This window comes from Micropterus dolomieu, linkage group LG02, assembly GCF_021292245.1.
Source record: "Micropterus dolomieu isolate WLL.071019.BEF.003 ecotype Adirondacks linkage group LG02, ASM2129224v1, whole genome shotgun sequence".
Classification (NCBI taxonomy): Eukaryota; Metazoa; Chordata; class Actinopteri; order Centrarchiformes; family Centrarchidae; genus Micropterus; species Micropterus dolomieu.
In genome coordinates, this window is record NC_060151.1 from 21,150,257 (window position 1) to 21,162,341 (window position 12,085).

General features: G+C 38.9%; 1 long non-coding RNA gene across 1 annotated transcript in view; it reads right to left on the minus strand.

Annotated features, from left to right (window-relative positions):
• Nucleotides 1–12,085, minus strand: part of LOC123960240 — a 29,957-nt gene that overhangs the window by 1,183 nt on the left and 16,689 nt on the right. The gene's annotated exons all lie outside the window — the stretch shown is intronic.

Sequence of the window (12,085 nt, forward strand, 5' to 3'; positions counted from 1 at the left end):
TTGCTTTATACAGTGGCTGACATTTAAAACACAATACACTACAATACAAACTACTAACAATACAGAGCATCCAACAACATTAGCTAGAAAGACTGCAGTATAAACTACACTGTAGAGGGAACATAAATGTTGTGGAGTACAAATGAAAAAATGTAGCTATAGATACAAAGAGACCAATAAATGGCTGAAATGGACAGTAGTCGGCAAACTAGAGTTATACATCAACATATACAATTGAGATGACAGTGGAAGAGTGTTACACCTAAAATTCACTGACTCCGGGTACGTCGCATCCCAGAAGCAGCTCTCCACTCCGCAGAGAATAGGTAGCAGGTCTATTTTTAAATCAGACACAGAACGGCATAGAGAATCCGGTCAATTTTCACAATAAAACACCCTGCGGAGACTCCTGATTGTAAAACAACAATAAACATTGTTAAAACAGACACAAAGAAATAATTTAACTACATGCCTATTTAATCATCAGTAGAAGCACAAAATGCAAACACTGATTATCTAATCAACAAAATCTAAACATGTCAGCAAAATCAGGCAGGCAAAATGCTCTGATTCTGAAATGCTCCTTGTAGGAAATGCAGCCTGAAGTTGACGGAATGAAACGGGGTCACAGAGCTGTAAAGAAGGTAGTAGAAGCACAAAAAGGACATATTAACAACAAGTAAATAAAACACTTCTGAGACGCTTCCAGTGGACTTTGATGCCGGGCTATGAATGCATCAAAACCATGCCGCAGCCGTAACGTGCCATAACCGGAGTCAGAGGATTCCAGGCATTACTGGATCAGATCCACCACGGCATCCTCTCTCTGCTCTTCCACTGTCGAAATAAAAAATAAAAAGCTGATTGGACTTCCTAGTCAGCTGCAAGAAAAAGAACTAGCAAAGCGTATCCTGAATGTGCAGGCAATTATAAAATAGGTCCACAAGGTTACCTATTATAAAAAGAAGTGTTTCACAGATCATCTTTTAATAAAGTCTGTAGACAGTTTCACCAATACACAAAAGGTATTTAATGTTAGGCATGACTAGTTAAAATGGACCTAAACCTTTTAGCCAACAAACTTTTCTTCTTAACAGAGAGCAGGGAAGGAAATAATGACTGCACAAGACAATGCAATTTCTATGATCAAACAAAGTGAAAAATAAAGTCAGCAGTCTGGAAAGATGCATTCATCTGAGGAATGTGAAAAGAACATCTATTCATTCATGTCCATATTCAACTTGTTTAAAGACCTGAAACTAAATGGGCTCCACTTTAGATATCAATAGAACCAATATAATAATCCGTTTGAAATTGTCACAGTATAAAAAAAATCAACACATTTTGTTACAATAAAGGTAGTTAGGGGTGGTGATGTTGCAGTGGATTATGGACATGCCTGGGTTTGATTCCCACCGTGACATCTACCACTGTGTCCCCAGAACAAGATACTTAACTTCTAGTTGCTCCAGAGGCATGAAACCTCTGACATATCACAATTGTGAGTCACTTTGGACAAAAGTGTCAGCTAAATAAAAAAAAAACAACAACAACAAAAAACAAAGTTAGTTATTGCCACGCTTCAACTTAGTCAGATTTCTTAAGCATTATTGTTTCTTCAAATGTACAGTACTGTGCAAAGTTGTTGACAGGTGAGGTAAAAAATGAGTCAACAGAACAAAATCAAATCATTGACTATAATGTTGAGATCAGGGCTCTGTGGGGGCCAAACCATCACTTCACAGCACATTTGGAAACACCTGTCTGCCTTGATATTTCTGCCCATGAGACCTTGCTGATGCAGTTTAACTACATTGTGTCTTGTTGCTATGCTCAGTCTTGCCATGGTGTATACATTTTTCTCATCACTCTGTAATTTGTTAAGTGACAAACATAATCTATCTATTTTTGAAAGCATTCTTATTTGACAGCATTTTCACCATACGCGCCTTTTGCACAGTATATGTTGCAAGATACGGGGAAAAATGCAATGCTATTACCAAGTAATGTACAAAGTTGAAAGTTTAAGTTTTTTTTAACTCTTTTCATCAAGCAATCTATTACTGCTAGTGTTTGCTGCCAGCAGTATAACCATTGCCCCCGCATTTAAGGCAAATGTTAGCTTTGTAAGCACCAGTAAGTGTGCTGTTGTGCCAACTAATACTCAGAGCCAAGGGCCAGTAAGTGTAGTGATAATAACTATAAAGATCAGGGGCATGACGAACAGCATCAAATCATTATAGCTGGCCCCATTTCAGTACTGTATCATTGTATCTGTGTCAGGACAGAGCATCTCCAGTTAATGCAGACTTATCAGTACACAACCCTTGCTGTGGAGCAACTGCACTTATGTGTCTTCTTTGCTCAAGATCATGTTGAGAGAGAAAAAGTGGATTAAAATGGTGAAGTTGTGATTCAGGAGGCCTCACTAAGCTGGTTCACAGTGTGTGAATCGCTCAAAGCTAAGATTTATCTTAAAAAAATAAAAAAACAGATTTTAGGGTTGTCTGTACATCGGAGTACATCGCACAGCATTTGAATATTGGGTGGCATTTACCATATTCAGAAGTTAAAAAAGCTAATTGGTTTATAAACCATTTAATAGCGATAAAATAACTATTTGTGTTTCAGCAATATCAGCACTGTCCGATGAGTGGATGAATAAAAAGTGTGGTGTAAATCTCACCTTGCAGCTGATTTGTGTTCAAATGCATTTGGGACAATACTGAACTGGATAAAAGTGGCCTAGATGTGCTGCATCAAAGTTTTACATGATGTGATCACAGAGCTTGCAAATATAAACAGAACAAACTGCACTGACTCAAATCTCTAAATGAGTGAATCGAGATTTACTCATGAGATGTACCTGATTTGCAAAGTTGGCAGGCAGACAGTAAGATGTGAACAGTATGAAAGTTGTATATGGATCTGTCAAAAAGATGCTTTGGAAAAAGACAGGATAGTTTTTATATATAATGAGAGCTCTAAGTGGTGCAGGAAGACAAATATTCACATCCCAGATTATGAAGTTATTGTAAAGTTCAATTTGTAAGAAAATGAAAGGGGGCATGTATTGTGTTTGATGCAAAGGAGAATATAATAATGCATGAAATTAGTTTGGTATCTGGAGAAGTTGTGTACACACACACACACACTTAAAGCAAATTACTTTGATAGCGCAATTAAAAATTCAAACCATTTGTATCTCAGTTATTGTTGCAAAAAAAAGTTACACACAATTGCACAGAATAGCTGATAGGTAATAAATAGCTATGTATTCTTGGCAAACTGAAACAGCATGTTGCAGTGCATAAGATCTTTGTATTACATAGTATAATTGGAACAAGGCCGAAGCTAAGAAAGCTAAAAGTCAGTTCAATAAAGGAAACTCAGGATCAATTAAGTAGAATGGAATTAGGCTATTTGCAGCTAGGTGTGCTCAACTTCCGTTCCCTGCGTGTACTGAACGCAAACAACGCGCCAAGGACTGGGGCCTGTACCACGAGGCAGGATTTTGGGGTTAACCCTGGGTTTTCAGTACCACGACGATGATTCACTTCTTACCGGGTAGATCGCCATGGTAACTTATGCTGAACAGCTAACCTGCTTCGGAGCAGGTTATGTTCCAGATAAGAGATCAACTCTACGAAAATGCCGCCTACTGACCAATCAGCTCTCTTGAAAAATGACATCACCATCTGTAGGAAATTCCACAGACTGTTCTATAGGCTGCTTTATGTTTGCTGCGGTAATGTGGAAAAACTCCAGTCTATCGCGATATCATCCTACAAAGTAGGAGTTGAGTTTTTGTCGGCCTAGCCTACAGGTTTTTACAGTAAGCCTACTAACTGCTTTGAAATGTGTATTATATTTTTATTTGCTCCCAGTCCGTTTAAAATAAATGGATTTCATATTTCCCCCACGATATGCAGGATAAGCAGTTGACGATGGATGGATGGTTTCATATTTCTCATGTGAAGCTGAATACTATGAGCAGTTTGGTAGGGATATTGAAATAAATTTTAATATGAATGTAGGCTATTTATTTTAGGTTAGTAGCTATCTTATAGGCTATCACAGAGACTGGTCATGTTTCGCCTTCCGCAATGTGGGCATAGGTATGAGATGAGTTTTCATTAGCCTAGGCTAAATGTTGATTCAACCACTAGACTATTTGAGCACATTTTATGGCATGAATGGATTTTTCATTTCATTGCTTTATGACATTAATTTAGAAAAATGTTTGGAACACTTTTGAGTGTGTTAAATAAATTAGTCATTTTTGAAGTGACGAGAAGTTTTTTAAGTGAGGTGGAACGACCACTCATTCAGTGCCGAGCTGAAAGAATAAGGCTGAAATTTTCATAGAGCTCAGGGATTCACACTGTAGGCGATTTTCTGTCTCCCTGCATGTGTCAGCTGCAGCCGTGCTACTTAGACCATGTCGTATTTCTGAAGTGATACAGTTTGCTTTTCGTTTGTAGAACGTGACTATCTGCTGACAGTGGACTTGCGATTGGTCATCTGCTGCCAACACCGCCTCTTTTATGTGAACGCGCTCACGGCTGGATTGGAAAACTCTGGGTTGACAGCCACCACACACACACACACACACACTTTAGGTGTTCACCCATCACACTATCTCCATTCAAAATCAGGCCGATACAGGTCTACCCTGTTACGTGATAGTAAAGTAAAAGTTTATAGCTACACAGTTTCAAGTTTCTCTTGAAAGACCCTCAGCCTTGTCTTCAATTAAATTATTAAATTTAATTTTTCATTGGGTTCAGCAGTGACTTAGCAAGAACCTTTTTTAATGCAGAGTTGTACAGAGTCCGTAGGGGAAAACAAAAGAACCAACTTCAAAATAATAGTTGGCCTGAATAATAAGTAACCAATAGAAATTTTTTTATGTAGAAGATTATTAACTTACAGAAATCTTTCAGCTTGAGCAGCCTGCATTAATGCAGCAGAAATCCAAAAGGAAAAATTGATCATTGAGCAGCATTCGCGACTTGATTTACTTAAAGTGGCTAAGAGCATGCATTCTCACATGCACTTCAACAGAGTCCAGGTGTGACAGCAATAGAACCGGTTTGATTGAGTGCACAAGGGTGAGTCTCACAGCCAGGAACACTGATAGAGACAGCAACTCAAGGATTAAGAGGCAAACCCAGTTCCCACTTTAATCATGCAGCCATCCTCAAAGAAGAGTTTGTATTGATGGAAATACAATCAAGCTGCTGGTCCTGAGATACTCCTCTTTGATTAAATTATTGTGTACATGCATAGTACCTTTGCTTTCTATCCCTTCAATCCATGTCTTACTTAGTAATACTTTTATCCTGTCACAGCAAGGCTCACAAATGGTCCCGCTCTCATTTCATATGTCTGCTAATTCACCGTTTCTGGTCCCGCTCTCGTTTCATATGTCTGCTAATTCACTGTTTCTGCCACTGTACAATTCTCCATCAGCCTCCTCATTAATTGTGCCCTCAGTCACGCTTGAAACACCACCTCCTCTCTCCAGATTCACAATAAACAAACTTTCCTCAGCTCCCTGCCTATTGAGGTTTACACAGAAGCACTGAATAGTGCTTTGAACGTTTGTTTCCTCATGATTAAACTAGTGATGGTTTAGCTCTTTGAAGGGAGATGGATCTTATGGCTCCCAAACAGCTCTTCATTTAGTTCCACATCTATTGGTCACTGCCTTTAAGTTACATTCTTATTTGTTGCAAGAAATAAATACACAATTCTTCATCTGAAAGGGGGATTGGCTCCCCTCGTTTACTTACTCTTAGCAGACTAGTTCGCGACAGACATATCACTAGATTAAACATAACTTGCACTCTGTTTCCTTATTTCACCCCACATTTTATATTCATATCTGAACTCAAAAAGGATGGTCCCAGGATGAGGAGATGGAATAATGGGTTAGTGAGAGTGGAGGTAATTCTAACTCCACTTTACCTTCTTGGAAAACATTGCTCATTAATTGGCACTTTAATTGGGTTTTGAGCTCTCTGATTCAGCACTCGCATCCCTAATTTCATTGCCTACTCTTTTGTGAAGGACAGTAAAATAGAATCATTCTGGGCCGCGACAATGGGTGATTCAGTTTTATAACCCTGATGTCCGACATCACACACCTTGCTGAGGCAGTAAAGATTTACTATGAAACGTTGAACTGCAGGCTCTACCTGGATCCCTCTCCTCTTCCTGTAATTACAGTAAAATGCAGCTGGAGAAAAGAGATGTTGTTCTTGGAGTTCTTGTGTGCTGGTGGTAGAGTAGAGGGGTTAGGATACTTGAATACAAACATCACAATATCCGCAAGCAATATGAGTAATAAGAGTCCAATAAGTGCAATAAGTCAATTTCACTGAAAATTACTTTTGGAATAAGAATATTGAACATATTATTTTCTTTCCAGCACATATAATGCTGCAAGACATTATTAGATGTGCAGAAATTCTTTATTGGCATAGACGACATTTAGAATAAAAACTTAAAAAATAAAAAAATGACAAATTGAGTTGTTATAAATCATCCTTATTTATCAATCAAAACTTAAATCTTCAAACCACACTTTCCCATTCCAACATTTATAGTGTTACACCAGTGTGGCTAAATTCAGCCAAAAGATCACTTTTCATGTCCATCAAATTAAGTTATAATACTGCATGGGGAAGAGTTGTCTGGTGTATTGTATTTATTTTTCCTTTTGGAAAGGTTTTAGATATTGACCAGAACAAAAATCATTCAGATGCAGTTGTTGTGAACCAACAGTGTGGATTTGTGCATTTTATATCAAATACATTTGGACTACTCCAAATTCTTTCTCTCACCCTGGGAGAAAGAAAAGGAGGGGTGAGATATCAACTCAACAGACAGCTGAAGTGACTCCAAGGAAGAGGTGAAAGGTTTCTCTCCCTAAGTGCTGTTTCTGGGTAGTCTGATCGTAAAATTGGCCACCTTTGGCAGAAGCCATGATAAGCCTTGGCGCCTGATTGTTAAAATGACAAAGGAACACTGACCAGAGATTAGCGTTCTCATGAACAGCCTATCAAAACTGTTCGTAAGAGAGGGCAGGAAACCCTAAACTGCCTCCCCATACATGTAACCATGGCAACTGTCCTTGCTCTTTGTTTAATTACCTCACATCAAAGGACATTCTCCTCTTCACGCCCAGGTGTGAGGAACTCCAGGACACCCAGGGACAGCCCTAAATTCCTTTGTGTAAACAGAGTACTGTCTCCTCAAGACTCAAAAATTACCTCTACTAGGTCTCCCCATTCCATTTCAGTAGTTATGTTACCATGTTGTTGTTGCTATTTTTGAAAAGAATCTAAATAAGTTAATTTTGCAGTGTTGTAATTTTCAGCAAGGTCACCTGACTTTATTTTATTTGTACACAATGCTTTGTTCACAATACTTTCTGACACTTCCTTTAGAAATGATGATAAAGAAATGTCATCCTATACTCAATTAATTTTCCAGCTCAAATTTAAGGTTAAAAATGACTAAATTCCCCAGCTCCTGAGAAGATCGTGTTAGGATTAATCAGAGCTATCCTCATGTAACCCGAGCTCCCCCAAGTGGACAAAATAAGTATTACATGCCATCGTCTGAAATGCTAGACTCAAACTACTGACAATTGTTTTCCTTTTATCAAGTGCTTAAACTAAGAACGGTATAACCATTTGGCAATTAAGGTTTGATTGTGGGAAGATATTTGATTAAAATACGCGCAAATACATTTTCGATTAGACATATTGAAAGTTAAGAAGACAGTCTCTCAGGCAAACCGAAGACAAGCCCTCTCTCAGGGAAACAAAGGACTGCCCTCTGGGAACCACGCCCCAACAGACAAAACAGCGACATACGCACTTGTTCACTCTCTTGTCCTCTGTTTGTTCCTGGCTCTCCAACTGTGCTTCGGCACGTGCCCAGCGTGCCCCCCTCTCCCGGCAACGCCCTAAGAGTTCGGCCCAGCGCAACGAAGGTCCTTTGTTCGTTTCAAGCTACACATGCGAAGCGCCGCGACCTCAACTTTCCCTCGTTTAACAGCAGCTTTACTTGCGTTTTATTTTCTTTGGTTTTGTTTTGTTAAAAGTTATCAGTCCGTTAAGCTACATTAGTTTAATTCAGGAACAACCAAGATCTTTTTAAGCCTTATCCGTCGAGCTATCTTCCACTGATCCCTTCTGGGACCCATCCACATGGTCCCGCCAGCAGTAACAAAGGACGACCAAACCTTTGACCCGAGCCGGGGTTGGAAAGGCCCCCACTGCAAGTTTCTTCAATAAGCCGACAAAAGACGGACCTCCGGAGCAATTCCCTGGCAGAGAAAGTGGCCGGCCAACGGTTTTAAGCTGTCCTAACTGAGAACGCACGGACTCAGCCAGTGTGAGGCCGTTCACCAGCAACCGGCTGGGAGAAACACAAGCAGTAAGACCAAACACCCTGCATTCTGTGATCAGTGATGTCCCATAGTCTATTAGTCCAGTATATTTAATCTTTGAAACTCCTAGACAAATTTAACCGAGTTATCATCTAATTGCGTTCATTAGCTGCAGTATGAGTCAAATCCTCCCCACAATACAACACCACCTCCTCATTGTTTAGCCATTGTTTATTTCTTTGATGTATTTAACCGCAATTTTACATCACCTTAGTTAGTTAATAAAACTCCACTGTAATCAAGGAATTGTGTGTGTATTGCCTGTCTCCAAGTCCCTGCCACGAGAATTTACCCCTTCGATATGAGACTGACTGACTGATTTAAGATAACTGAGCGATTGTTAATTAACTGATCACTAGTGAATAATTGTCTAATTATTAGCCATACTCAGGGAATCCCGAGACCCTGGGCGAACGGAATATCGGGTGGTGCCCCACGAGAGATTTATGAATTAATATTTTCTGAATATTAAAATTCATAATTTGGTATTAATTCTCATAAATTTATTAAAACAATGTAGACATGCTACACAGTAAATAAGTCCGGGCCACAAAATTTTGACAACCAATCATAAACAATTTTGAAAATCACGTGGACCCTGGCACTTATTTCCAGGAAAAACACCTAAAATAACCAAAATAAATCAGTAATATCTCCTCAACCATTAGGCCTAGATGCATAATTCTGGTCTCCTTTGAAAGGTCAGAAGCTAAGGAATATAAATCCAAAAACATACATTAACATATTTATTTTACCATTACAGACTACATGGAGATGAAAAATATGATATTTTCATCCTCGCCTGGTAAAAAATAAAAGCTATATTTTAATGCAATAAACCATCAAAACCATCATAAGGTAGATTATAATGCACCTGAATATCTTCTAATACACCTGGAATACAACTGTAACTGTAAATTTGATGAAAAGAAACTGATATACAACAGTTATTACACAATCTTTCAAAAATATTTTCTATTGGTAGTTATCTTCAAAACATTATTTCTCTCCATACAACCATGTTCCAAATAACATGAAGCTTCCAAAATATTAAAATATTGATAAAAACAGTCAATATATATGACCAAAAGCACTCCCATGCTTTACAGGCCCACAGCTTGAGAACAGAACAAGTGGTCTCTTTTTGGTCGTCCCGACAAGACGAATCCATACATCTCATGGATGTCTGTGTAGCTCCTACGGGTCGCCAGCAGAGGCCGATAGAGATCGCCTCCGCCAAAGCAAACTCTTCTCTACTTCAATCTGATGACAGAAACGAAACTTAACACCGAAGCCGACCTCACCAAGATGGCGGCCCTTCAGACGTCTCTGTTGACACAAAGCACCGCTGTTTTTGGACGGAAAACAGCTAGAACAGCGAAAAAAATCGATTACGCCCCCTTTAACAGGTCAGTCCATTCCTAGTCGAGCCTTGCTCTGTACCAAATTTCACAAAGACTGGACAAAAACTTACCAGGTTTGGAAAAAGGCTTTAAGGCAGAAACACTAATCTAATGGAAATGGGCAGGGCCTATGCAGACAAATGCATACAGTAGATGCATGATTAATGTTTTACATTAGCTTATAATTAAAGGGGTTATAAACCAAAAAGCAAAGTGAATTAATAATTCTAATTGGGTACTATGTATTTTTTCACATCAGTCAATTAAGTGAGGGGACCTTTTAGTTTAAAAGCCCAGCAGTAATTATAGCAGTACCAATGTAATAAAACTCTTGACAATCATGGTCAGTTGGTGTTGAAAATGCTAAAACGCATAATGAGATCTGTCCTGCTTTTTAAGAGGGAGCTGTTGCAATCCTTTTTAACTCACACTGCTTTCAGCCCTTCCTGCTCTAATGACTCACACCTCTTTGCAAAGGAAATGCATTCAGAAAGATTTAAATTGGCATCAATCACATTTCCTCCATCCCTACCACTTAAGGTTTGTCCTTTGTCCTTCCTCTTAGTGCATTTCAGCAAGGACCACTTTCTGTTTAAACAAACATATCTTTCCTAGAGGTTCCCTGCCCATCCATACAAGCACAAACAAGAGTTGAAAACATGTGTAACATGAACCAAAACCTCCAATCAGGCTAACAGTATAGGCTAACTGACCTGAGGAAAATGATGAGTAGAAACTGCTTGGCTTAGTAACAATGGGGTTGATCATGTGTGATGGACAATTTGCACTGTATGAGATTTATTGTGAATGTAATGTGTGCCCTCTTGTCATTCACCTTGAAGCATACATCTGAGGGAAAATATACTGTGTGAAAAAGATTGTGTGAGACATGAGGCATTATCATTCCCCTCCAACTGATTTTACAACCCAGTTATGATGAGGACAAACAAATTATACTTCTTGAGGCAGAAGACTATACTTTAGAGAATCAGCTCTGTTTGAAGTTGTTGTGTTTATGACATAAACACAATATTTGCCAAGTTCAAACTATTTGTCTGAAATCACCACAGAGTGAATTTGCTCATGGCAGCAAAGGATCACAGTGGGATTGTTATTTTTCTGAACTGCTTTTGCATTCCCCTTGCGATACATTTTGCATTCCCTCACAATGGGGTTGCATGATTTCTTTTGTGAAAATGGAATTTTAAAAAATGGTATCGAAAAACGTATTGTTCAGTTCATCAAAGTCAAGGTATTGGTACCATTATTGCAAATATTTGAACGATACCCAGGCTATAATACAGTGCCAATTAACTGCAGATAGGTTGAGATGATGTGACACATGTATTTATTGCTCAATGTTCCATTCGAAAGGCCGAGCTCCAGCAGTATACCCTGGCTGTGAGTACAGCTTCTCTGCCTGGCTGTGGATATGGTTATTGCTCAGACTACGGCTGCATTAATGGTTTAATTTATGGTGCTTTGGATATGATGCAGTAGTTGTACTGTTACTGCTCCTATTAACATTAGCCAAGAAAGCACTGTGAAACCACACAGGAATTGAACTCACAGGGCTTTGCCTATATCTGATATGAGGGATGAGTTACCAATACACCCCAACTAGCAGGGGCCAACTACATAATACTGTAGCAAGCACATATAGCACAAGCCTTTCTCTATAGATCACAGGAAACACAAGGCGAGGCGGCACAAAATTAATCGCAAAGGAAGGAAAACGTATTTCAAGGTGATGCAAATGAATTTTGGGAAAAAATACCACCACAATCTTTTAGGGGATTGCGTAAAATCTGTGTAACCTTTATTAATTTTAATGTGGAAATTCAACTGCCACACAACATAGCACAGCTTAATTTTTTGACTTGCAATGGAGCAGGTGAAAATAGGTAAGTAAACTTCAAGGGTGGTGTGACCTAGCCCTAATGCAAGGCTCTGAGAGAGCCTCTTTATACAGTGCTAAATCTACAGTGATATGTAAAGTTTTCCCACTCCAAGATCCACAGCAGTTCTTTTCAGATAGTTTCCCTTACCAATCTTACCCATTGCTACTGTTCTTTTACAAGCAGACACAATTTCAGACTGTAGATTTGTTTTTAGTCAGAATACTTAGGCCATGCAGCTGCAAAATCATGCTTTAATTTATATTATAACACCCACCTTAAACAGTTTAATCAGGCAGCTTGCAGGGAGTGGATTA